The sequence below is a fragment of the Orbicella faveolata genome, unplaced genomic scaffold (assembly GCF_042242905.1).
Source record: "Orbicella faveolata isolate gen_17 unplaced genomic scaffold, um_ofav_v1 contig_3, whole genome shotgun sequence".
In the NCBI taxonomy this organism is placed as follows: domain Eukaryota; kingdom Metazoa; phylum Cnidaria; class Anthozoa; order Scleractinia; family Merulinidae; genus Orbicella; species Orbicella faveolata.
Window position 1 is genome coordinate 17,619,638 of NW_028301558.1, and position 25,830 is coordinate 17,645,467.

Below are 25,830 nucleotides of genomic sequence, written 5' to 3' on the forward strand. Positions count from 1 at the left end.
ATCTTTAGAATATCGGAAGGGATTAAGAGGCCTTCCGAACAAATGAATAATTAACCGAAACGAACCTAAAAGAATGCGTCTTTCTGCGCTTCTGTCTGTGAGTTGACACCAGAAATCGACAGAAAGAGTGTATAGTTACGCCATACCTGTTTGTAGGATTTCCAGATTTGCCAATGCGTTTAGCTCTCTAGAAGATTTAAGTCCGCAATTCATCTTTGCGATGGACTAGAACATTACTCACAAGCGGTGTTATGTTACAAAGACGTCACTTGCAAGGGTTTTTTGTTCGGAAACTTAATAAATTCAATGACTAAAATGTAATGGTCTCTGATTCTCTGAATAAAATTGACCTAACTGTAGAGTCTCTGGCACTCGGATATATGGTCCAAGCTCGTTGCCGTGTTGTATTTTTTGTTGTTTGCCGGCGTCTCTCGCTTTGACTCGTTTTGAAGCGCTTTCGCGTGGTATACTCTGCCACTTAGGGCCAACACTTCTTAAACTTGTTAAAACAAGTTGTGTTGTCTACAATTAGAAGACCCTTACAACTCTTCAGGAGCCAGTCCCAAGGTTTTTATTCTACGATATTTATGCCGTGATCTTACACATGTGGGGATCGGGAAGCTCTTGTTTATAATCAGAGTCATGTGAGAAACAAAAATATCATATAACAGCTCACTCTATGGGATGAGCGAGATTGCTGAAGAATTATCATTCGTCAAGCAGACTAAATACTGTACGTTACAGCAATCATTTTACTTAGTAAATACATTTGATTCATAGTGTCTTCAGCTAAACCATGATCATCATCAGCATGTCAGTGTGATCATACTGTATGAGTGAGCATTTTGTGTTTCTGTTTGAAAATTTCAATTTTCGTGGCGTAGTTTACTTTGAATAAAGTAGGCCCCAGACACAGAACCAAATGGTACCACTCTCCCCCCACCCCCGTCCCGCGCGCGACACTTCAATGAAATTTTCCCTCCAAGAGACTCTTTTAACATAAAAGTGTAGCAGTGTTTGGACCTATTATCTCTATCCGACAAGGCCATAATGTCTTTGTATTTTGAATCTCAAAGGATTTGCTGTAATCAGCCCGTAACAATACTGCCACTTCTCAAGTCAATTATTTCTCCAGGTTGCTTTTCAGTGGAAGCGTTGAAACGAAAAGTAAACGGTAAACTTAAATAATTAAGCTTAAACCTAAATATCTTCGCTTAACTTCCATCATTCGCTTTTCTGATACGCGTTCATCAAACACCATAAATATTAGTTTACAAATACTTTTGGGTTACCTTCACAGAGACACCATCTCTTCATGCACAGCTGATCCTTTAACACCTTTCCTTTCAAGTGTGAAGAGTGTAGTTACGGAAAATATGCCAAAACACACCTAAGGCAAACAAGACGATGTACGCAAACCGAGAGCTCTTCGGGTTAATCGCTCGCTTCCTTGTCGGGGCCAGTGTCCCGTTCCCAGGCTCCGTCAGTCATTTGTATGATGACGTCTGTTAGTCACGTGGATATGTAACACTTTGCCTTCGTGATACATGCGTGGCCTACAATCACGTATTCTTCCTGGGGTCTGAAGGTGAAAGAAAATCTGTGAGAACGTGTAGAAATCGTTGAACTTTGCTTTTATACGAATTCATCAGTGCAATTGGACACTGCCTTATGATTTTTGTAAGGTAATAAGTTATAAGCTTTATAGGATTAAGTATTAACGAGGAATAAAACACAAATAGCGGTGATAAACATATTAAACTTACGCATTTTAATAACTTGACGTTTCGTATGCTACGCAACATACATTTTCAAAAGTGGAATAAAGACCGTTACAATTTTTGAAAACTATATATGAAATGTAAATAAGGGGTCTGGAAACGAGATTAAGAAACATCTGTTTCTTAACAGTAAAACAATAAAAGCCTAAGCTTATTAATAAAGTATCAGCTTCTCACTGCTGACGTTTACATTAAGAGCCGGCTTAAGTTCTTGGATGAGCAAAGTTTCTTTAATTTTACAATGATAATCTGTTTTACCAGAAGCTAGAATATCAAAATGATCCCACTTGATGTTGTGACCTGTGGCTTTTATATGGTCGGCAATGGCTGATGTGGGGTCATTCTTAGTGAGAGCCTTGAAATGTTCCGTTTTCCTATCATGAAGCTGTCGTTTTGTTTTGCCTATGTAAAAGTCACTGCAGTCCCAGCAAGCAGCTTTATAAATGACCTTAGATTTCTGTGAACGATTTAGACGGTCCTTGTATTGAAAGAAAGATTTGATTCGGCGAGTGCTTTGAAAAATTATCTTAAGATTGACAAATGAACAGAAATTGTATACACATGATTTCAGACGCTTAGAGACTTGGTCACTTTGTACACCTAAGTAAGGTAATAAGATGATAATATCTTTCTTCGGAACCGTAGGGACGGGGCTGCTTGGCTTGTTTCTGTTTCTGTTTAGGACGTCGTTAATGTTGTAAGTGATGATACCTTGTGGGTAGCCATTTTGAAGCAGGAGTTTGCGAAGGTCATCAAGGGCAGATTTAAGCAGGAAAGCGGAGGAGCAAATTCGGTAACAGCGATAAGTAAGTGTACGAATGAGATTTATTTTGTACTTGCGTGGAGTGAAGGAATCCCATTTAGTATAAAGGCCAGTAAACGTCTTTTTCCGGTAGATGGACGTGGCAAAAGTGTTGTTTGGGCAGCGTTTGATGAGGATGTCTAAAAAAGGAATTTCATTGTCTTGTTCAAAATCAATAGTAAATTTGATACTCTCGTGACGACTGTTTAAATATCGTAGGAACTCATTAGCAGTGTCTTTGCTGTCAAACATGGTGAAAGTGTCATCAACGTACCTATACCAGAGTGACGGACGAATTTGACCTTTCGTGACCCATCTTTCTTCAAAGTGACACATGAAAATGTTCGCCAAAACTGGGCCTAACGGTGAACCCATGGCTACTCCATCTATTTGGTCGTAGTATTGGTCATCGAAGAGAAAATGGCTTTTCTTAGTGGCAGATTCTAATAATTTATGCAGAGCATCACGAGGTAATGTCGGAGGATCGGGTAGAGAATACAGTTTTTCAAGACAAATCTGTATTGTTTCATCGAGTGGCACATTTGTAAATAGTGAGCAGACATCAAAGGAGCACATTATTCCATTGTCATGTTTGTGTTTTTTTTGCCCAGTCTGTAAAGCTAAAAGAGACCTTAACAGTGTGTTGGTTTGTCGAAATCGGCTGAAGTATACCAACAAGGTAAAAAGCAAGGTTGTAGTTGTAGGTGTTAACAGATGAAACTATAGGGCGGAATGGGCAACCGGTTTTATGAACCTTTGGGAGACCATACAGCACACCAGGAGACGATCCACTGGGTAAAATCTTGTGGAATGTTGCTTCATCAATAATTTTATCATTTCTAAGCTTGCGAGGATATGTGGACAGACTTTCTTCTCTAGATTTAGTTGGATTGTGCGTTAATGGTTTGAATTTGGTGCCATCAGAAATTAACTGTTTCATTTTGTTGAGATAAACAGATCTGCTAACAATGACAACGCCATTTCCTTTGTCCGGTTTGTTCAGTCCGTAGCCCCAAGAAAAACAGGAAAAATACGTGCAGAAATAATTTGTTTGCGCGTAGAATTGCTTGCTCTCGGCCTTACGATTTTCATTATCTTTTATGGATTTTTGGAGCATCATTTGTTTCTTAGAATAACGGGAGGTAGTCCAGGCATTTTATCGCCAAAAGTCGGTCAACCTGCCACTAATGGCAAAAGAATATTTCTTAACGGTTCTTGGTCCAGGAACTTGTCCTCTATAACATAACAAAAGTTCCCGAAAATCCGAGTTGTGGAAGTTGACGAAAAACGAGTTTTTTTTAGAGCCCTATAATGCGCAGCATGGAAACGAGGTTGCATGTACTGCCTGTTATGCTGCTCGAGTTTACGCCACGTGCAGCATGGGCTAGTAAAAATTGAGAGAATGTATTGTGTTTCTTCCTAGTATAAGATTCTTAAGTCAGAAAACACACGTAAAACCAGTGGAGAATGTCCACGATTGTTAGCTATCTGAGTGAAGTATTTAGCGAGGAATGATTATTCCATAAGCGAATTTAGAACTTAAAAAGGAGAATTTTATACTGAAAGTAAAATTAATGTCATGTTCTAAAATTATATAATTCAAGAAAAATTTATTAACTAGTTAGTTGTAGCTAAGTGCATCGAACACTATAAACATTCAACAATGACATTTCACCTCGGCCAGTAAACCCTGTTTTTCATTCATCGCTTCGCCCTTACTTCAGTTTTCTGTCACAAAATTTGACTCCTTAGTAAATTCATCCATTTTTCTTCAGAAGATAAAGAAAAATGTCCAGGAATCGCACCAAATTTTATGAAATTGGCGAAAAGTTTCGCTAAAGCCGAAGGAAATGTTTTCACTTACTTATGAAGTGATAAATAAAGCTCACGCCCTGCAAGTTCTCCCTCGACGTTTTTACATTCGCTTCAGACCTTTCGTTCGAATATTGACCATCGCCCACATTCGCAAAAAGTACGACTGTTTTGCAGTCTACATTATGCCCTTATCGTTCTCCTTGATAGCTGACAAGTTTCAATTTGCCTATAATTTCAGACGAAGATTTCCAACAATTAATGGATGAAACAGTGACGTCGTAACTTTGAAAGATAAGGGAAGCGAAGGGATCAACCGGGCCAGCGCAGAGCGAGTTGATACCACAACTACGGTCCCTGGGCAGCAGGCACATCAGCCGTGCCGGCGGAAGTACTATCGTCCCAGCAGCATCAAGTGAGCTAGGAAATCTGTTTCAGAAGAAACAACTAGTACTCATCGCTCCCTAACTCGCAAAGCAGAGCAATGTTTCTCCTTCAGGACCGATTGTTTCTTTTGCGGCACCAAAGTTGAATTTGGGTTGAATTCGAGAGAAAAAGACTGGGTGAAACATTCAAGGTTACAACAATTGAAACCAAAGACACGATATTAAAAGTTTGTTCGGAGAGGAACGACGAGTGGTCGGAAACGATAAGAGCTAGGCTTATAAATGTCCACGATTTGCCTGCAGCTAACGCTGTTCACCACCAAACCTGCAATGTGAACTTTCGCAAAAATAGGCAATTACCTCAAGTTTATGAGGCAGATGCGCTGCCTTCCGTAAAAAAGAGGAAAGTCGGTCGCCCTCAAAATGAAAAAAAAAAAAGAGGCTTTTGTAAAAGTTACGAAGTTTCTTGAAGAGACTGGCGACGAGCAGATAACAATTGGCGATCTAGAGGAGAAAATGGAAGAATATTTGAATGATACCGAGAGCGAAGCTTACGGACGGTCGCACCTGAAAACACTTCTAGTTGGAATACTTTTGAGATAAAATCATTATAACGGATATTAACGGTAAGCTTAACGTAGTAACTCTCACAACCATGGTTTCGGCAAACTTACAAGAGTTTCACGAGCACCAAGATGAACATCTTCAAAACAGCAACTTAGCTGATTAAAAACGACCTCAAATCAATCCCGACATCAAAATACAGCTACCCTACGATAACCACTGATGCCGAATCACATGTCCGCTACCTTCCCGGCTTCACTTTCAACGTTTTTGAAAAATAACGCACTGAAGGTAGGGTCCATCGGGCGGGCCATTGTTAAAGCTGCGCGGCCACGGGTAGTTATCGCACCTCTACAGATCGGGCTTGCAGTTCAGTCGCACCACAATTTCGCCTCACACTTCCCTATTAACACCTTGCATCACCACGGATTTTGTTCATCATACCAAGACGTACAAATGTTCAATCAGAATGCTGCACTTGGCTAAGGAACTGATATACCTTCTGTTGATGGCGAGTTTGTTCAGTACGCAGCCAACAATATGTTGACCACAACACTAGGACTCTCGACTGGCATAACACCTTCCACAGTATGGGCATGATTGCAGTCGTAACACAGGGCACCAAGCACAGTCGTAATGTCACGCGACGCAAAGCTACTCCCGAAGAAATCTAGGCAGCTGGAAAGGTAGAAATACATCCATGCGGGCCCCGACAGGTGAAAGTGCAGATCAAATATAAAGACTTGGTTCTCGTACGACTGGAAGACCCCACGGCTAACCTCGACATCCTGTGGAGGACCTCTCTACTGTTTGGCAACCCACGTCCATCTTGGAGTGGAATGATGTAAATTGTTCACCAAGGAAGACACCAGGGCAAGTCTTCTGTTATGTTCCTTCCTGTGATCGATATGAATCCAAGTGATGTTACATGGGTCTCTTCCACCTTGCACTTTGTTTCCGAGCATGAGAAATGGTAGACATATTGCGCTCCTTTATAACAGCAGAACGCACAGCGAATTAGGAACTTCGCCTAAAGGCATTGAGCACAATGCTGCCATATCTCGCTGCGTCAGGCCACAACTTGTACGCAAAGTGTGCTCGACTATACCTACAGTCGATGACAGACCTCCGCACGGACCACCCAGATGTCTACCGAGCCTTTAGTCGGGTCTTCACGTAGCAAGAAGAAGTGATCGATTTGGGCTGGATTATCGATAGACTTAGTCATCGAACAGGTTCATAAGAGAAGTCTGAAGACCGGTGCAGGCTTGACCAGAGGGAGGGGCCTAACGGAACAGCAACGTCTTTTCTGGCTGTTATCGAAGCCTGCATGTGCCGAAATAAACCACCTCATGCAAGAGCTAACGGGAATTCAGTTTAATTAGTTCAGTTTAATAATTCTTATTTATTAGTTTTTAATTTTTAGTCAGTAGGACCTCGTTATAATAGTACTTTGTACTGAAGGTTTATCCTGGGTAAATATTCCATTATTATTATTATTACAACTCTGGAGAACAGGGCAAAGAAATGTCTAAGGCAACACAGACAAGCGATATGAAGGCTCTGGCTACCCACAACCCTTTCTCTCTCAACACTGACAATAACCTAGGAAACATTATGAATGGTTAGGCTTTTGTACATTATGCTTATATTTCCCCAGTAAAATGCTTTACTTTAATACTCCATTTTCCCACTAAAATGATCGGTCTCCCCCCAGAAAGTCACTAAAATGCTCGGTTAATGCTCATACATAGGGTTTTTTAATTTTAAACATTTTAACGTTTTAACACAGCTAACAGCTCAGGGTGCTTAAAAACGTATACGTAGTATAACTCAACGTATGTTATAGTTTTAATAATGATCTTTTAATTTGATTTGACTACCGCTGACCTCCCCTTAGTCTCCACTCGGTTGTATTAGGGTGGCATTTGAAATTGTTTTTCAATTTCAAGTTAAGTCTTTATTTTCTCGTATTCGGCAGGTGGAAAACAATTAATTTTCCCGGGAAAATGCCACTAAAATGCTCGAGTAATGCTTAATGTTTTTGCGGCGGCTCATTATCGCCGGTGAGAACTCCCAACTTGAAGAATTACTTCAGTACGATCTCTGCACATATCCCACAGCTCTTTTCGATTCCCCATTCACGTTAAGGCAGCCACAAAAGCCAGTGCTAGCAGATGCACTATGGACAACGCTTACACTAGAGGCCAAGACGCAGCCTGAAGGGAATGTACAGTACGTGCTGAACGGAGGTGCTATTCTCCATCGAGTCCCATGGCCAGGGGGTTTTATGACTCACAAGGTAGTGTACGACTTGCATTTCACTTAAGTGCAAATGAAATACGGAGGAGCGATATTGTTGTTTGACGGGTACGACGAAATGTCAGCTAAAGCTATGACGCAGCAGAGGCGCGCATCAGGAAAGGTTGCTGCCACTGTCACCTTTACAGAAAGCATGTCTGTAACGATGAAGAAGGATAACTTTCTCTCGAATCCCAAGAACAAACAACGCTTTCTGTTAATGCTAAGCGAGGCCCTCCAGAATGTAGAATGGGTAACACACCACGCAAATGGTTACGACTGACCTGCGTCAAAACCGCTGTAGAGTCTGCCCGAACGAATACCACGGTTCTAGTTGAGGATGACACAGATTTGCTAGTTCTCCTGTGTTATCATGCTTCCGAAGACGGCTGCGACCTCTATTTTAGACCAGAACCAAAGGCAAACGCGAGAGGTGAGCGCGTCTGGCGTGTGAAGAAAATGAAAGCTGGGTAAGTTTGCAGAAATCTCCTTTTTCTTCACTCCGTCACCGGATGCGACGCAACATCATGCTTCTATTAAGTTTGCAAGCCAACAGCCCTGAAGAAATTTGAGAATGCACTACACTTCAAAGAGCAAGCCAACGTCTTCAGCTGTCATTCTGCTGTTTCCGACGTTGTCACTGCAGGCAAAAAAAGCTCTTGCATCACGTTTCGGTGGTAAACCAGGGGCAGGTCTTAACGCTCTCAGATATCAGCGTTGCTTTGAAAAGCTTGCAACCAAGACGTCTCATATTGTGCCACAGAATCTGCCCCCAAAAGCAGCAGCTGCCCGAGTTCATAGCCTGCGCGTCTAGCTACAGGTAAAGTAGTGGCAGGGAGAAGGTGTTCGCATGTCAATGGAGGACTGGGGGAGGAAAGTCACTAATTATCAAGTATTTCCTGTTGCAGCGGACTTGCCGCCTACCCAGATTCGTTTCTCCAGCTAGTCAGATGTAACTGTTCGTCTGACCGTAACAGTATGATGTGCATTTGTCGCAGGAATGGTATGCAATGTTCCCCCGCCTGTGGCCAATGCAAAGAGTCTTCGTGCACAACTTGTTCGAACACTGTAGACTACGAAACTGAAGATTCGGAAGACTAGCGTATTCAAAAATACATTGAATAAAGTACTTGTAGAATTGAATAAAAGGGTAGCTTTCCAGTGATGATATAGGACTTTTTTGTCGCGACTCTCGAGCCTTTTTGTCTCGTAATGTTTCGAAAAAAATGCCTGGACTAAGGGGGATCAGTCATAACTGAGAGCCCAAAAGGGGGGGGGGGGGGGGAGGGGAGTTCAGCTAAATGTTACTGTCTTTAGCCGGGAATCCTTTAAGAACCATGCCATATTTATGACCAAAATAGCCAAAATCGATACCCTATTTATGACCAAAACGGTTAAAAACCCTACCCTTCGGGGTCGCACATACCTATAAGGGAGTACCCTCACCGGGCTAATAACCTGGCGTCCACATCTTAATTCCGGTCGTGGGGAATTTGAAATGTTGTTACTACCCGGGCGGGTCTGCACATTTCCCTAGCCCCTGGACAAACCCGGGACATTTGACACCCCTGTGGTTTTGGTCTTGCATATGGCGGAAAATGCAAACATAATGTTGTTCTCTTATTTATTTTATCACCTGTTGATCAGATATGGATCAAATGAAATGGATATTTTCAAGGCTATCTGAGACTGGTAAACGTAGTAAAGGATCATACGTTATTAGCTCTTCAATGTACGACACATACGGCTTTGTATTTCAGAAATGTACACTTTTAAACTGTGTTGGCATGTCAAAATATAATGAGTGAAAGCTATAAGCCAAACGTAACCACCATGTAGTGTTGCCGAGGAAATTTTTCCACAATGCCGTGACTAATGGGAGGATTAAAATGCACATGTAAACAAAGCGACATATGAATATATGCTGGTAAAGAACATGTTTTCGTTGCGAGGTATTTTCCGAAAGGACTCGGCGGTGGTGGGGCATTTGCATTCTTTGTTTGCTCTCATCCCAGGGCATTTGTATCGATACCAACTCGCCCGGATTATCTGGAAGTCGGACCGGATACGGACCGGATCCGTCCTGTACGGACCACCAAATCTGCCGAGCAATACAAAGGAAAACACAGAGAATACATTTGTCATGTTTTATGTTGAATTTCAATGTCACAATCTACAGCCTCTATTGGGAAGAGATTTTAAAGTCAGTCTATTCATTTTTAACATTTTACGAAGCTTCGTGACCGGCAGTACGATTATGTACATTATTCGGTGCAATTTAACTGTGTTCAAGGTCAGCCAGGAATATTTCCAAGTAATAACCTAGAAAAACTTCGTCATCGGAAGACTTGACCCCATGCACTGCATAATTGGTCCTTTGAAATAACTTAATCCAGAAACTAAAACCTCTAATGGCCAACAGAGACTGCATGACACGAACAAATGTGAAATTTCAATTCCTATTTTTAGGGTAGTGATGTCACAAAAAAGTAACAATAACATTTAACACCTGTCGGTAAATTAGTATTTTATTTTATTCCGCCAACAATTACATGGTTGTCTTTTTAAACTATAGTCCCAGAGCAACGGTTCATCATTTTCTAAGCAATGTAGAATAACAGAGTTATTACACAAGTATTGACTTAAAAAATACTTTTATAAAAACGTGGTACCTATTTAATTATTAAAACTATAGGTTTGAACTATTGTTCAATACAACTTGACACATGAACCTGCTGTATTATTATTTTTTGACAAAATTTTAGTATACGCTATTCTTGATATAAAATGTGCTTTAACTTATCACTGTACTTGCGTAGAAACTACTTGCTTGACAGTCTTAAATCATTACTGTTATTATCATTATCGAAGCGGTTTTACACTTGAGTGTCCAAAGGTAATTGGTTTTTGCATTATTATGCTACACGATTGACTGAAAAAAATTCGCACCATTTTTTTAATCCAACCAGAAGCAAAACCAAAACAAGAGTGACTCGTTCGCACAGGTTTCTCCGGACTTCGCGTCAGCTACATGTAGCTAGTTCGAATTTTGATTGGTTTATTGGATTGTCTGTCTCTTTTGTGATTGGTCAGAGCGATTACATTGGTTTAGGTTTTACGACACTCAATTGAAAACTGCTCCATTTCAAGTGTCACCAATTACTCTTGGTTACAGAAAAATAGAACTAAATACCTCGACTCTTCAATTAAGTTACAAATAAAATCATACCAGATACAAACTTGTACATAAAAATATATGTATAGTGACTGATGGTCATACGAAGCTAAATACAGAAACAATGTCTCTTGAAGATCCCTGGAATGACGAGTAATCAACTAAATAACAACAGATGCAGTGAATAACATATTGTTATGGAACGTTTTGAAATGACGTTACGGCGGCCATACATATATCCCTAAAGAATGAATTTTTTCCGTTCGAAATGATTTTTTTTTGCGTTCTGTTCGATACAATGAAAACGGCTCCTGATGTTATAGAATTTCAATTATTCTTACACTTTGGCATTTACAAATGAGGTTATCTAAGGAAAACGACTTTTTTCTACAAACTGTAAGTCTTAAAACTTTGCAGTTTCAATCTATCACTGGTCTTTATATACGACTGATATTTGTGTTTTAAGCAAATAAATCAGCTTAGCCCTCTAGACCAAAACCCAATTTCTCAGAACTATAATTACGAGAAATGTAAGGCAATTAGCAAGAGGAATTGATCCTTTGAGCTCAGGCTGATGATATCTAAGAGACAGAATTCAAGGCCAGGGACTCTCGATCATATAATTCACGTGACCAACAAAGCTACATTGTCGGCTAGAGTTCTTAAACCCTGACCAGTTTCGCCCTGCGTGAAACATAACAAAACAAATTTCACCTGGGCTTTCCTTTTGCTTGCAAACGGCAAAAAATTAATGTTACCCAGGAAAAAAATGGCCACAGAATAATACAGAAAGCAAAACTAAGTTTCTACTTGTACCTTAAATCCATATTTACATTCATTTTCCAATAATACGGATTCTCTTTGGATACCTAATGTGGTTTACATAGAATGGCTTTCATTGTCGGGCATTTTCGTACCAGAGGGTCAAATATACAGTAATACTAAAACCGAATCAGCAGTTTTCAGTATTTAGAATTATGATTTCTGCTCTTCTGACCAATGTTACCAACATCAAAATCGGCGAAATAGCGGGTTAGAAGACAGGGCTATAATTTTTAAACCATGAAGCCCGCGCATTTCTTTTAAAGGCACCAAAGTGACTTTGTGTTACAAAAAATTACAACAACTGGTTAGAACTTTTCAAATTTATTGTTGTAAAATCCGACAAGCATCTTTCAGATACCCTGTGAGTTGCGAGGATGGCTTTACAAGAACAGTCTTGATGTCCGCATTTCTCATTCAACATCTGATTCGCTTTCATAAATGTCAACGTCACTCTCTGGATTCTCGTCCGCCATGATATTCATCTCTTCCACAAGTTCAGTCAAGTCCATAGCCTCATCATAATCGGCAGGAAAGGCAGTACTCTCAAACATTAAAGATCTTTGTTTTCTTACTTGTTGTCGATTTGCCATGAATGTCCAACCTTTTTGAAGTAGGGAGTTCTACGTGCATATCATGCACAAGTCCATGAAGCTTTATCACGCTTTGTCGGCCAGAAGAAGTGAAACAAATAACTTCGTCTTCCTCAGGTAAGACAACCATGCCTAGAATGCTTTCACAGCCTTGCGCTACTGTTACATATGCAACAGCTTTCCATTTGCTTAAGTCCCACAAGAACATAGTGCCGTCGACGCCGTATGAGATAAGATAACGGTTTTCTTTCAGGAACAGACAAAATTCGATTTTGCCTAAATGCGCACGTGGTAGCTGCAGAATCGATGAATCTGTAAACGTATTGAGTGGGTAGAGGAGAATTCTGTCCCCAATGCAGCAAGCCAGCAAGTCATTTTCCGACGACACTGTACAGTGAGTGAACTTATCAATTCCAGTGTAGAGGCTGGGGACATTAGTTTCCACGCTTGTCAATAAGCCACATGGACCCGAAGCGTATTTCCAGACCTCCAAACTAAACTCGCCACAGATTATTAATTTGGAGTTGTCAGATGAAAAGCAACAGCAATCGATAGAAAGCAGCTCTGATGGCGTGTCAAATGATGCGCAAATATGTCTGTTCTCAACATCCCATACATAGAAATCCAGACCATCGGTTCTAGCTCCCCACCTCTTTTGGATGAAATAAAGAAGTAAAGCGTTGTCAGGTGAAAATATTAGACGTGATACATCGTTCTCATCATACCGGTCATCACACAATGAGCAAACAAAATTACTGAAATCAAACAACAATATATTAGTTCCTTGATGCGTGGCAATTAGATTTCCATCCTGAGAAAACACACACCTCTTCACATGAAACCCTTGGGTGGAAGGAGCAACATCATCTGCTGCTTTCCAACACGTTAGCCCTGCGTCTGCAAAGACGGAAATAATGGTGTGAGCAGGGATAAATGCTGACGTACGTGATGGCTGCCGAGGTTTAAATAAAACCACACCAGGAAGACAGCTGGAAAGATTTTCCTCAAAACGGATTCGCTCTTCGTCCTTGACATAAAAAATATATCCCAGTTGCTTCTTGGGTACGTGGAACAATGGTCTGAGCCGTGACATACTTAAAGGAGTGGCATCAGTCTGAAGTGGCAAGGCGTGCAGCGAATTGTCTTTAGTTACGTACAGAAATAAAGTACTGTCATCTGTGAAAGCAAAGTGTCGTACGGCCCGGATGATATGCACCGGCTCTACATCACGAACGTTCTCACGGTCACCCTTCTCGAGCAATTTGACATCCTCAGGGAAATAACACTCCCTGACTGCGATCCAGTTCCTATCTGGTGACAGCCTTGAGTCACAAAACAGCCCTGAGTTCCAAACCGGCGAGGGAAACTCTCGAATAAAATTCATCTTCAGAAAGTAGATGACGTTCATAAAAGCAAGATTATGAAGGGACAAAGTGGCATTGATGTGGGTAAAAAGTTTGTGACCTGAAGCCTCGGTGTTAGTCATCATATGAAACAGATAGAAAAACGGGTTCAACACAACACCCGACGAAAAGGCTTCCTCCAGCACAGGCCTTGCAATCTGTAGATCCCAAACCTGGTATTCGAATATTTCTGGGTAAAGATTAATGACGTACTCATGAACATCAGCCAGGGTTGTTCTAGGGTGATCCAGATTAAATTTATCACATTCCAGACAAAGTGCCTCGTCATCAAATTGATCCACCTCGAGGGCAGCAAGAAGTCTCTCCAAAACACTGAACCATTCAACTCTAGGGCAAGTAGCTGTTGTTGTGTGAGTTGCTAGGCCAGGCGATAAGGCATCCAAAGTGGCAGGCGAAGCGAGTGAAGTTAATTTCAGTTTCAGTCCAGCCTGCTCAGGGTCACACGGAAAAGTAACTTCACTACTTCCCATCCAATGAAGTTCTCGCCTGGCCCAGTTACAAAATAAATTAACCAGGCAAGACACACGATGGTTTTGTTTTAGAGGGTCTTTACCTTGCACTACTATACAGCGACCGTCGGAAGAAAAAAAGCCCCATTTGTAGCAACGACAATTTTTCAAGAACTGAGGAAGAAACTCCCCAACACATCTTTTCTCCACAGAGAACCATTTGTCAAGCCTTCCAAAAAACACAAGCTTGCCGTCTGGGGAAAACTCTAAGTGATTAATGTCATCACCAGCCTCTATCACTTTGATGGGGCCAAACTTCTTTTCAAGCGAACGCGCATCAAAAAAACAGATGAATTTTTCTTTTCCTCCAGCCAGCATCTTCTTGTCAGGCGACAAAGCAAAGCACCTCATATCACAAGGAATTTTACAAGCAGGAAAAGGGAGGCCTTCCCACTCCATCCAAGTGGCTGACACGCCATCAGAAGAGATTACGACGTTCTCTTGGACGGCTTTCGGTGAAATACGTAGACAGGAATGTAAAAGATGAGGACATTCCTCAATAATATGGACGTTGCTTTCAAGAGCTAAGCATAACTTCTGAAGAATTTCTCGTTCAGCTTCACTAAGCCACTGACAGGAAGCGGAAAGCTTTAAATCAGCAACGAGAGAATAAATTTCAATTCCATTATTCTGTATTCTCTTCCAAATGAATTGGTAACTTGTTAAACAACTGAAAACGGTCTTCTTCGCGTCCATCTCTCGGTATTTGCACAAAAAGCGAATGCCAATACGCAAAAAGTAATCAATTAAATCAGCTTCAATGGATGGTCTGTCCCTGCATCGATTGACAACAACAGCAGAGAGAAATTCAACAATGATGTCCCTGAAGTACTCACCTGCATTAATTCTGTCGACAAACAATTTGCGAGACGCTTTCTTCTTGTCGGTCAACCACGCTGGAATCAGGTTATGAAGAAAGGTAAATGTCTGATCAGAAGTTCGCAAGACTACAAATTGTGAAACTGCATCAATTCCTTCCTGTTCGTCAAGGTCCGAGTTCTCTCTCTGTAAAATGAACGAGATAAACGAGACGGGAAGCGGAGAAGGAGCGACTATGGCACAACCAAACAACGTCCTGTAGACATCCGCTCCCACTCTATCAAAAACCCGCTTGAAATTCTGCAAAAAGAAATTATCAATGTCTCCAGGAAAAAGGCCACCGAGCTGGTCAATCTTACCTGAGTGTGCTGGATCATTAAGTATTCTCGAAATGTAGAAACCATACAAAAACAATCCATTGCACTTTTTCGTTATGTCTTCCACAGAGTAGTTGAGATGGGAGAAATCTACTCTGTTTTCCAAAAATAGCTTGATGTCCCGCTCGTGCTGTTGATAGACGTTAAAATGTGCGCTATTTCCTGCACAGATCTTGATACAGGGGTTATATTTGTTCAATCTGAACTGCACAGTTTCTTCAGGGCGACTGGTAATGAAGAACACAAGCCATTCAGGAAGCAGAGGGAAACGGTTCATTATAAGATCAAGAAAATCATCCCTTGACCTATATTCTGTCTCATCCAGAGCGTCAATAACGACTAACATTCTGCGCTCACATGGAGTGCCCTTACCTAGTGGCTCTTGTAATAATTTGGTAAATAATTCCTGAATACCTAGATTAGAATTACCTAACAAATTTCTAATGCTACCTTCCCCTCCAACAATACTGCTATACTGGCTATTACATTTACAGAGCTGATAAGCAATAGTCCCAAGAAGATACCTGGGATCATTCCTTGTGCTATCATTGTGACGACAAAAGTAGGTGGCTCCTAAGTGTCCAGCTTCTCTTGAACGCTGTGCCAGGACTCTCGCCATCACACTCTTGCCAACGCCTGGATCACCTAAGAGAACATACGCTCTGGAGTCACCAGGATCACTGAACCATTTGTCGAAATCTTCAAAAAGCCACTGTCTTGTAGCTGGGTCACAACGCTCCGCAAAAAAGGCGATGTCTGATTCACAATTGGCAATTTCTGTAAAAAAAATTGAAATAAAAAAATTAAACGGATACTTAAACTTGGTTGATCTAATTCACACGTTTTTAGTGCTGTAACGCAACTTGTCAGATATAGAACAGAATCTTCTCGAAATAATTATTATAGGAAGGGAACATTGGGGGTACCCAATAATGCAAGAAAAATTGACAAATACCGAAATACCGTGTCGAAAATCGTCGAAATACCGATACCGCATTTAGATCCCTTTATAATCGGTCACGCTTACTTAAAGTTGCATCCATCTAGCATGTTTATTGATCTCAAGCATGTACGCACCCTATGTCCCTGTATTTTGGTTATTTTGGTAGTTCGGCGGTGAAGTTATTCATAACTTGTTGGCTATTTTTCACGAAAGGAAAACTGCATTTGTTCAACCGTGCATTGTTTTGTTTTGCATAGTGTATTTACCTGAATGAGACAGGAGAGCGCAAATGAACGGTTCCTTAATACCTTGAAGGACCTTCTTCAATCGAATACCGTCAGCCAAAAGGAAGAAAAACCGCATACCGCCGGGCTAGATGATACCGCACGTGAAGATTTAAATTACCGAAATACTGCATGAAAAAAAGCTCAATACCCCAATACCGTAAACCCCAATGTCCCCCTAGCTGTTATGGAGCTTCAAAACAGCAATTAGTTAGCGGTGGCCTCATGGTTAGTGCGCTAGAACCCGGATCGAGCGGTCTGAGTTCGAGCCCTGGCCGGGGACATCGTGTTGTGTTCTTGGGCAAGACACTTCACTCTCACAGTGCCTCTCCTCACCCAGGTGTAAAAATAGGTACGAATTCAATGCTGGGTTTAACCCTGCGATGGACTAGCATCCGATTCAGGGGGGAGTAGAAATACTTCTAGTCGCTTCATGCTAAGGAAACCAGGATAAGCTCCTGCCTGATGGGCCACTTGGCTCGTATGCAGACTTTACCTTTTTACCCTTTACCTACATGTAGGTAACTGGCCGTTGCTACATGGCTGACTCATCAACCATGTTATGGCAAAGTAGTAGTACATTAGCCCTCGCCAAAGAACGTGAACGTAGGCAACTGAAACCAGTGACTACATTTTTTGGAAGGTCATATTTCAGTGTACTATGGTTCATCTATCTATTTGAATTATATTCTGTTTACAGCCTGAGTCATTTCAGAAATTTTAAAATAAACCAATATACAGAGACGATTTTCCTTGATTCAGATTCTTGGTCACCAGGCAGTTCATTATACTAGAAAAGCTGTCTTCCTTATAGGTGCTAACGACAAAAGAATGTCATTTTATTTGAATGATGGAATTACCTCTTTAGTTGTTTGCTGTAGTTGTAGTTCATTTTCCTCATGCTGTTCTACAGTTGTACACTCTAAAATTATTCAACTTACCATAATTTATTTGGAACTGGTTTGACTTCTGCTGATCTTCCAGGCAAGTAACGCGTCGTTGTACATCACCTATTTGTTCTTGTGTAGTGTTCACTTTGTCGCACAGAGAGCTTTGGTCCTGCTTGATGACCTCTTGTTCATGTTCTATCATGGCAACTCTTTCCCTCAATTCCTCCAGAACTAATTGGGAGTCATGCAGTGCCTTTTTCACATTCTCTCTGTTAACCTCTTCTTCAAATGCCATCTGGTCCATGTCATTCCTTAATGCATTCACTTCTTTTTGAACCGCCTTTACGAGATCAGGGTCAATGGTAGCATTCATGCACAGTATAGCACCTTTGAGAGAAGCAAGGTGCAAGTTGTAATACATATACTTTAATCTGTGTTAACAAAAATTGTTATCGAAAGCTCGCGACCTTCTGCAACAAGGTCCCAGTTTTAAGGTGGCCGAACACAGTTTTCGCGCGCGCTTTTGCTGATGCAATTGAGCGCGCGCACAGGGATTGCAAAAACAAACATGCCGTCAATAGAGCGATCATTTTATTTACTCAACACCCGCACTATCTGTGCTATTTTTCTCTCTATTATTGAACGCAGTGCGGTATTGATGGCTTTAGTCTTTTATTACAAAGATATGTTAGAAAAGGTAACGACGCAAAGAACCCAGCAATGCTCGGCTTTTTCTTTGTTACCGAAAGAACCCAGTTAAATGTAGCGCATGCGCAGTTGCTCGAAAAATTGAGACCGATTGCTTTTGCAGAAACTTGCCGATTTCTGACGATCCAGTCGTTAGAATTTCAAGACATTTGGCAAAAAAAAATAGTTCAGAAACCACGTGAATGATCTATCGCAAAAAATCTGAATTTTGACATAGGGAATTTTTAATAATACAGAACATGCAGTGAAAACTATTTACGGCGAATTACGAAAATCAAAATTTTATTAGAACAATGTTGACAGAAGGGATTTAATGTCAATTCGTAGTGGGCAAATGATGAAAAAAATCTAACGAGTGGATTTTTTTTAAATAAACAAAACCATTTTTTAAGCCTTGTTTTTAACCAGCCCCGTTACCATGGAAACAGCACATACCTTAGCCAAAATGCGAGAATAAACTTTTCTGTGATTAACCTTGACTCTTGCAAAAAACGGGCGCTAAAGCACAAATAGCTTAAAAGTAATGGTGAATTAGGCATAGGCTCTTGAAAACTGTGTTCGGCCACCTTAAAGCATCGCTGTGTTCTATTCACGTGATCTAAGCAGGAAGGTAGGGCTCTTCTTTTGTCTGTTATTCCCAATCAAGGAATAGTTTACTTGTTCAGAATAAACTAAGAACGTTACTCTTTACACAGGTTAAGGCTGGTATATTAGTTGTCTAATTTACCATTTCAAAGGATAGGTTGTGTCCATGGGTTTTGCTTGACTGAACCAGTCATAATGTGTTTTGTCACATCTATTTCCAATCCTCAATTCCTAGATTTGAATCGGTCAATTGAAAAGCAAACCAAAAAATAAAAATAAAAACTGTTTCATTTTGTATTATATTTTTGTATTTCTTATTTCTCCACTTGACGATGTCAATTATACAGTATTCTTAAAAATAAAATGCAGTGAAAAGAAAGTGGAAAGGACAAAATATAATAAACTAATTATATACCCTTTAATTTAATGCATTTATTTTGGGATAAAAAGAGAATTAGTATAAGAGAGGAGAGAGTTAAAATATAGTAAATAAAATAATAGCTTTAATTTGTAACACTTACATTATGAATAAATAATACTGCGCAAACTAAAAGTGGAAATTAAAAGTGTTTTTTTAAAAAGGTTTCTAGTTGGCGTATTTTGTATAGATACAGGAATGTTATTCCAGTAATAGCATCCAATAATAGTTGGGCAAAACCGTTTCAGTTTCTCTGTTGTAGTTGCTATAGCAACTGGAATTTAAAAACTGGTGACAAAACTGAAACCCATTTTCAGCTTGGGGACCACAGGAAAACTGCTCAAGAGCTTGAACGCTCTATCATTCAGACTTAAAATGTCCTCCCAGTGAATGTTCACGCACTCAGTTTAAGACATAAACTGTTGACTGTACCTTTTGTTTGCCAGTCTTTCAGTTCATTTACAAGATACATCTCATCAGCGCTCGGCAAACCTAAAGATTTTACCAGCGTCTCCACCTTAGCAAATCTCTGTTGAAAACTCAATAGTTCCCAGTCCCTAAATACACAGTGTGCCCAGGTATTTCTCGCTTGTCTAACATCACCAGCAGCACTCTGCACAGCCAGTGAGAAGACTCGTGGCACTTTACCAAGCAAGGCGAGAACGGCAGATGCATCACAGTGTTCATCAATGGCGTTAAACTTGGCCATGTGGTTCTCTACAGAGAGCTTGGCAAAGTCAACATGTGATGTCACTCGGCAGTCAAACTTGGAATAATCATACCTGCCACCTGGCAACCTGGGAAATACATCGTTACCATTGATGTTCTCGTACTTTAGAAATGTTGGCCAATTCTTTAGTCGCCCAGATGTGCTTTGAGTGTGAATACTGTGGCTCGTTTGAAGATTACCATACTCCTTCTGAACTTCTTGCTCTACAAACGAACGTATTTGGGAAACCAGGACTTTGTTGAGTGCAATTCCAAAGACTAACCATCTTTTCTGGTTGTCAGTAACGTTCTGTAGTGTAGACCTACATGTGCACGTATCAAGAATTAAAATCATTTTAAAAATAATAACTGTAATTTTACAGTTTATCATACATGCTTAATAGAACATTATTTAGTTTGTGGTTGCAACAAACCCTTTCTAGCTGGAGGCAATGTGTACATGTATGCAGATGTTTCTATAAACAACTTACTCCCATGAAATCAAGAGTAATTTAAAAGATTAAAAATATTTAATATTACATAATTATTAAAAATAAAAATATTATTTCCAATCTTTATGGCGGCCATCTTGGAAACAGAGGAGAGTGACCTTGGCCGTTATGGTAAGGAGGGGTGTAATATGACACCAGTTTTTTTGAGGGGATGCAACATTTTTTGCTTTTTGTATATAAATACGTAACAAACAAAATATGATCAATAAAACACATACAGACACCAATGACGCGCGTATGGTATGGATCAAGTTTCGCGACCTTTTGTATACACTACTCATCAGTCATTGATAAACTGGCCATTGGGGAGGCTATTTTGAGAGCTGGGGCGTGGTTTAGTAGGCATTGCCTTTCTATAAAGAGGTGGCTGTTGTAGAGCATTCAAAATAAGAGTGAATCAATGACCGGGCAAGGTGACCATCAGTGGAGGTTCAACTGTATTATTGAGTATATTGTATTTGCATGCCAGTACTTCTTGAATTACAATGTAGTACAGGTAATCGTATGATTCGAATGCGAATACAATGAGTAACTCTAAAGACACTAGTCAGCTCTTCAAACTCAACTCACCCTGTAGCTGCTACAGCTGCCATTGTTAGATTCCCTTCGTGGTACAGCAACAAACATGACTCAGTTTGTGTTAACTCATCTCTTCATTGCAGTCTTGGAACTAATATTGAGATAGAATGATGTGATAGTGATTGGTTAAAATAACAGCATCTGAAAAATGAACATATATTGAACACCTGGCAAAAATTGATAATAAAATAAAGTTGAAGCAGCTATCTTAATCTTTTTTTTTTTTTCGCTGGGGAAAAGGGAAGCAGGCATGGAAGCATGCATGGAGGCAGAGAAACAGGGAAACAAATAACCAGACAAGGAAGCAAGGAAGCAGGGAAATAGAGAAGCAGGAAAGCAGGGAGGGAAGGAGGCAGGGAGGCAAAGAGGCAGGGAGGCGAGGAGGCAGGGAGGCAGGGAGGCATGGAGGCAGGGAAGCAGGGAAGCAAGCAAGCAAGGAAGTGGGGAAGCTGGGAAGGGGGAGATCAGGGGAGCAGGGAAGTATGGAAGTGGGAAAGCAGGGAAGTGGGAATTGGGGAAGCAGGAACTTGGGGAAGCAGGGAAGCAGGGAAGCAGGAAAGAAGGGAAGCAGGGAAGTGGGGAATTGGGGAAGCAGGGAAGCAAGGAAGCAGGTAAGCAGGAAGTGCGTAATTGGGGAAGCAGGTAAGTGCATAATTGGGGAAGCAGGGATGCAGGGAAGACGAAAAGAAGGGAAGCAGGGAAGTGGGGAATTGGGGAAGTAGGTAAGCAAGGAAGCAGTGCAGGTAAGCAGGGAATCGGTAATTGGGGAAGCAGGGAGCAGGAAAGCAGGGAAACAAGGAAGCAGGGAAGTGGGAAAGCAGGGAAGCAAGGAAGCAGGGACCCAGGGAAGCAAGAAAGCGGGGAAGCAGGAAAAGCAGGGAAGTGGGTAATTGGGGAAGCAGGGAAGCAGGGAAGCAAGGAAGCAGGGAAGTGGGGAAGCAGGGAAGCAGGGAAGCAGGGAAGCAGGGAAGCAGGGAAGCAGGGAAGCAGGGAAGTAGGGAAGCAAGGACGCAGGGAGTCGCAGAGGAAGGGAAGCGGGGAAGCGGGGAAGCAGGGAAGTGTAGAAGCTAGGAAGCGGGGAAGTAGGGAAGTGGGGAAGCAGGGAAGACATGTTCATCCCTTTCTAATGAGGTGCCCAGGGGTCTCCAAGGATAATGGCTGTCTGTCTCTAGGAAATCATAAATTAAGCTTTCTCTTGCTCAGGTATGGTCACTTAACAGAGCAAAAGACTAAGAAAAACATACAGTTTGGAAATGTGCAGAGGGGAAAGCAAGGCTGCAAATAACAGTCGGTCATGGGATAATTGTCCGGTAAATTTGAGGTTTTGACAGGTAAAAGCTTGGCCTGGTCGGACCCTCTGTCAGGGCATTTCTGCTACAATGAAAATTATTTTAACTGGAAATTTGTGGCTGAATATGAAACAAGTTATTTTATTATACTGCCACACAATACTATGCAAAAAAGCTTTGTCATATCACTAATCAGTTTCGTTTTTATTCCACTGCTCATGAAATGATTTTATCACGCGCAATACATCATTGTGGGACATCATCCCAAATGTCATGTTGAATTGTAAACACGCTACCTTAGCACCATGTACTATTCCTACGTGTTAATTTACACATTTTGCGGTGGTGTCGTGAAAGATCGTGAAGCCCAATTAGTCTGAATTACATTCATCTGAAAAACTACTAAAATCTAAGGTCTTATGTAATTACTCAATATTGTTTGTTATCTGCAAGTGATGTGGAATTATTTAACTCTATTAAAATACATGTATTATGCAAATTGAATGAAATCGTTTTCAAAAACCTCTAAAATGTAACCAAATGTTTTCCTAGTCCCTTTGATCAAAAATCAGTTTTAATTAGCTCTCTTAAATATTGTTTTCTTTTTTTTTTTTTTTGTCTCTGGTTCAAATGTAGTTTCCAGCTACCACAGACATGTTTTTGTGAAAAGCGTGAATGTACAAATTAGTCACACTTTGGAGTCATGACCACTTCCAATAATACAATTTCAATTTCATCTAATTATGCAAATTTTTTATTCAATTGACCCCGAAAATTTTCAGGAGAAACTTGCTTTCAGAAAAAGTCGAAGAATTCATTTCAGCCAATTTTCAAGTCTCTCAATGTTATTGTGAGGAATCTTATACTGACAAGCTAGCTATGCGAGAGATTGTTTCATCGCTTTTCCTGCGGTACGGTTTTCCTCAGACGTTGTGGGAAACTTGTCATACACAGAGATTTAAAACTTGATACGCCGGAAAATATGGAATACACATGTGAGTGAAGGCATAATACTTATGTTTTGATCAATTAATCCATGAAAAAGTACTCTTTGTCTCGAATGTCCCAAATGTCTCTTAAATTCTTCATTTGTTGCAACAATTTTTTTTTTTGTCCGACCAGACTGGCAGTTTGTCAGGTCATTAAACTTGTCCTAAAATCATTGGCCTGACAAATTAAATGACCTGCTAATTATAGGCAAAAATTATTTGCAGGCTTGGAAAGGAACAAATGGGCACCTGACTAAGTCTAGCTGAGTATAAAGGAGTCTCCCGAACAATGCAGCTTAAATAAAGATTTTTTGAGCTCTTAAGTCAAATAAAACACTTTAAATGTCTCATCTGTTTAAATCTTATACTTTGTAAACATGAAGTTAAGACTAGTCTGCATGATGGGCAAAGAGAATAACTGACAACAAGAATCAAGATACTGTAGTAGATTTTACACTTGGTAAGTAGGTAAGTCATGTCAAAAGCATAAAAGCAAGGGAATCAAAGCTAACAATAACAATAATTGATGAAAATCGAAGCAAAAAAGTTGTGAGTTTGATTATTATCCATTGCTGATAGCAATCAATTAAGTGATTGATTTGACATCATTTGGTATTGATTCTTGATTGTTATCAGTAGAATTAGTATTGTCCTTTTACAAGTTATACACTAACAAAATGAATGACAAAATTTGTCTCTTTTATGAGTCATTTTGTCTTCATAGCCTGTGTATCTTTTACAATCACCATCAACATAACAACAACAGAAACAACTAACAGAAAACAATTTTGGGCTTTTGAAGCCCAAAATTGTTTGTTTCTTTGCTAGTTTGTGGCACGGTGGCAAGCAGAAATTAGAAGCTCAGCCTAGAGTAGCAGTCTCAATGTAGCGTCAACATTGAGATGAAGCAACATAAGCAACATATAAACAACACAGTCAGTGTTCTGATCTAGTGATTTCAGTTATTTCCATTTTTTTTCAATTGATGACAATGGATATTCCTGAACAAGATAGGAATTATCGATCGCTAGCGATTTTTGTCCATTGATAGCAATTGAGAAATAAAAAAATAATTCTGTGAGTTTGATTGTTATCAAATGATTTTCGATATCAATTGTTATAGATTAAGTAGGCCTGGAGAATTCCATTCTTTAAAAACATTGATTGATAGAGGACTCATCAGCAGGATCATGATCATCATCAGCATGTCATCAGTATGATCATGCTCTATGTATGAACACATTTGGTGTTGAAAAGCAGCAAGGTAGTGTTGTAAATTTAGACTTCCATGGCCCAATTTATTTTGAATAAAGGAGGTTCCACATTACACCACATAGAGGGACTGTCCGCTATATAACGAGAAGTTATAGGCAAGCCAGCAAGCGGGCCATGTGATCGCGATCGCTACGGGCTCAACGGTCTTGTAAAAGCGGGTGTCCGCTGCAACGAGACTGAGTTATAGGGCAACGGGCTCAAAGGCTAAACGCAAGCTAACAACTTTTTAAGGGCAGCTGGGGGCTATTCAGGCTAACAAGGTTCTATTTAGGCTAACCAGACTGTTGTTTCATAGGCTAACCGGAGACTTAATATTGGCTCGCATGCTTATAGGATTCGTTTGTCTGAAATGGACTCATCAGTTTACTATACAAACGTTTTTGGCTTACCTTCAACGAAGCACCATCTATTCAACTGATCTTTTAGGGCCCTTCCTTCCAACAGCCAAGAGCGCAGTTACGGAAAATATGTCAAAACAAACAGAATTCGAACGAACGCAAGACAGGGTGCAGGTAGTTCCGGTGTCACAGTGATTTGGGTATCCCTGAGTTTTGGGTACCCCCGTACCCAAATCCCTAGTGTTTTGGGTAACCCCACTGGGGATACCCAAAACACTGAAAGCTTAAAACTGGGACAAGTGAAATCACAAGTCTGCTCAAAACCCAATTATCTTCTTACTAAGCTTTGTCTCAATAAATTAAAGCGTTATTTTAATTGATATAAAGACAATCCGTCGTTGAAAATAGTCGCAATTTAGAACAGACTGTCTGATCCGAGTCCGCAGTATAACGACATACAAAACCGAATTCGCGCACCGAAGTGCCTTGTATGAACATGCGCTTGGTGCCTATCGATAACCCTTGAAATGCCGTGATTTTAAACACGAAAGGCACATTCTAAACCTCGTATAGTTCGGCAATTAAATTTAATCAATATGCGAACGAACAGACTGAGATACGGCCGTCAAGCAATATGCACACTAGTCTCAAGCTGTGACTGACCTCAGTGTATGCTGCCTGTCTGAAATAAATTTTGTCTTAGACTTGTTTATTTATCGCTCTTTCCTTGACCATCCCTCCCATTAGATTTTGCCGGCGAACAGTTCTCTATGCCATTTAACGAGTTTTTTTTTCCCTTTGTTTTGGGAAGAAATCCAAAATAAGTATAAATAAAGTGGACAAGGCTTAAATCTTTGGACAGGGGAAACAAGTAAAAGTAGGATACCCAAATCCCTAGTGATTTGGGTATCCCCTTCTGAAGTGTTGGCTTGCAATCATTTCTTTAA

The 25,830-nt window shown here is 40.5% G+C and overlaps 1 protein-coding gene and 4 pseudogenes across 2 annotated transcripts in view; 3 read left to right on the forward strand and 2 right to left on the reverse strand.

Moving 5' to 3' along the window:
• Positions 1–1,507, reverse strand: part of LOC149106698 (uncharacterized) — a 46,972-nt gene extending 45,465 nt beyond the window's left edge. Inside the window, exon 1 of the mRNA XM_089298604.1 lies at positions 1,293–1,507. The gene's annotated coding sequence lies outside the window, so the exon portion shown is untranslated. The remainder of the gene's footprint in view (positions 1–1,292) is intronic.
• Positions 1,508–5,476: 3,969 nt separating this feature from the next.
• Positions 5,477–6,271, forward strand: LOC149106701 (uncharacterized; annotated as a pseudogene).
• Positions 6,272–6,315: 44 nt separating this feature from the next.
• Positions 6,316–6,974, forward strand: LOC149106702 (uncharacterized; annotated as a pseudogene).
• A 409-nt stretch (positions 6,975–7,383) lies between these two features.
• On the forward strand, positions 7,384–8,475 carry LOC149106703 (uncharacterized; annotated as a pseudogene).
• A 1,681-nt stretch (positions 8,476–10,156) lies between these two features.
• LOC110066759 (uncharacterized) lies at positions 10,157–25,077 on the reverse strand (annotated as a pseudogene). Its single transcript, XR_016209867.1, has 5 exons — positions 24,935–25,077; positions 20,984–21,083; positions 19,626–20,224; positions 17,534–17,869; positions 10,157–16,142 (listed from the first exon to the last, which is right to left on the reverse strand). The product of XR_016209867.1 is annotated as an uncharacterized LOC110066759 (transcript).
• Between the last annotated feature and the right edge of the window lie 753 nt (positions 25,078–25,830).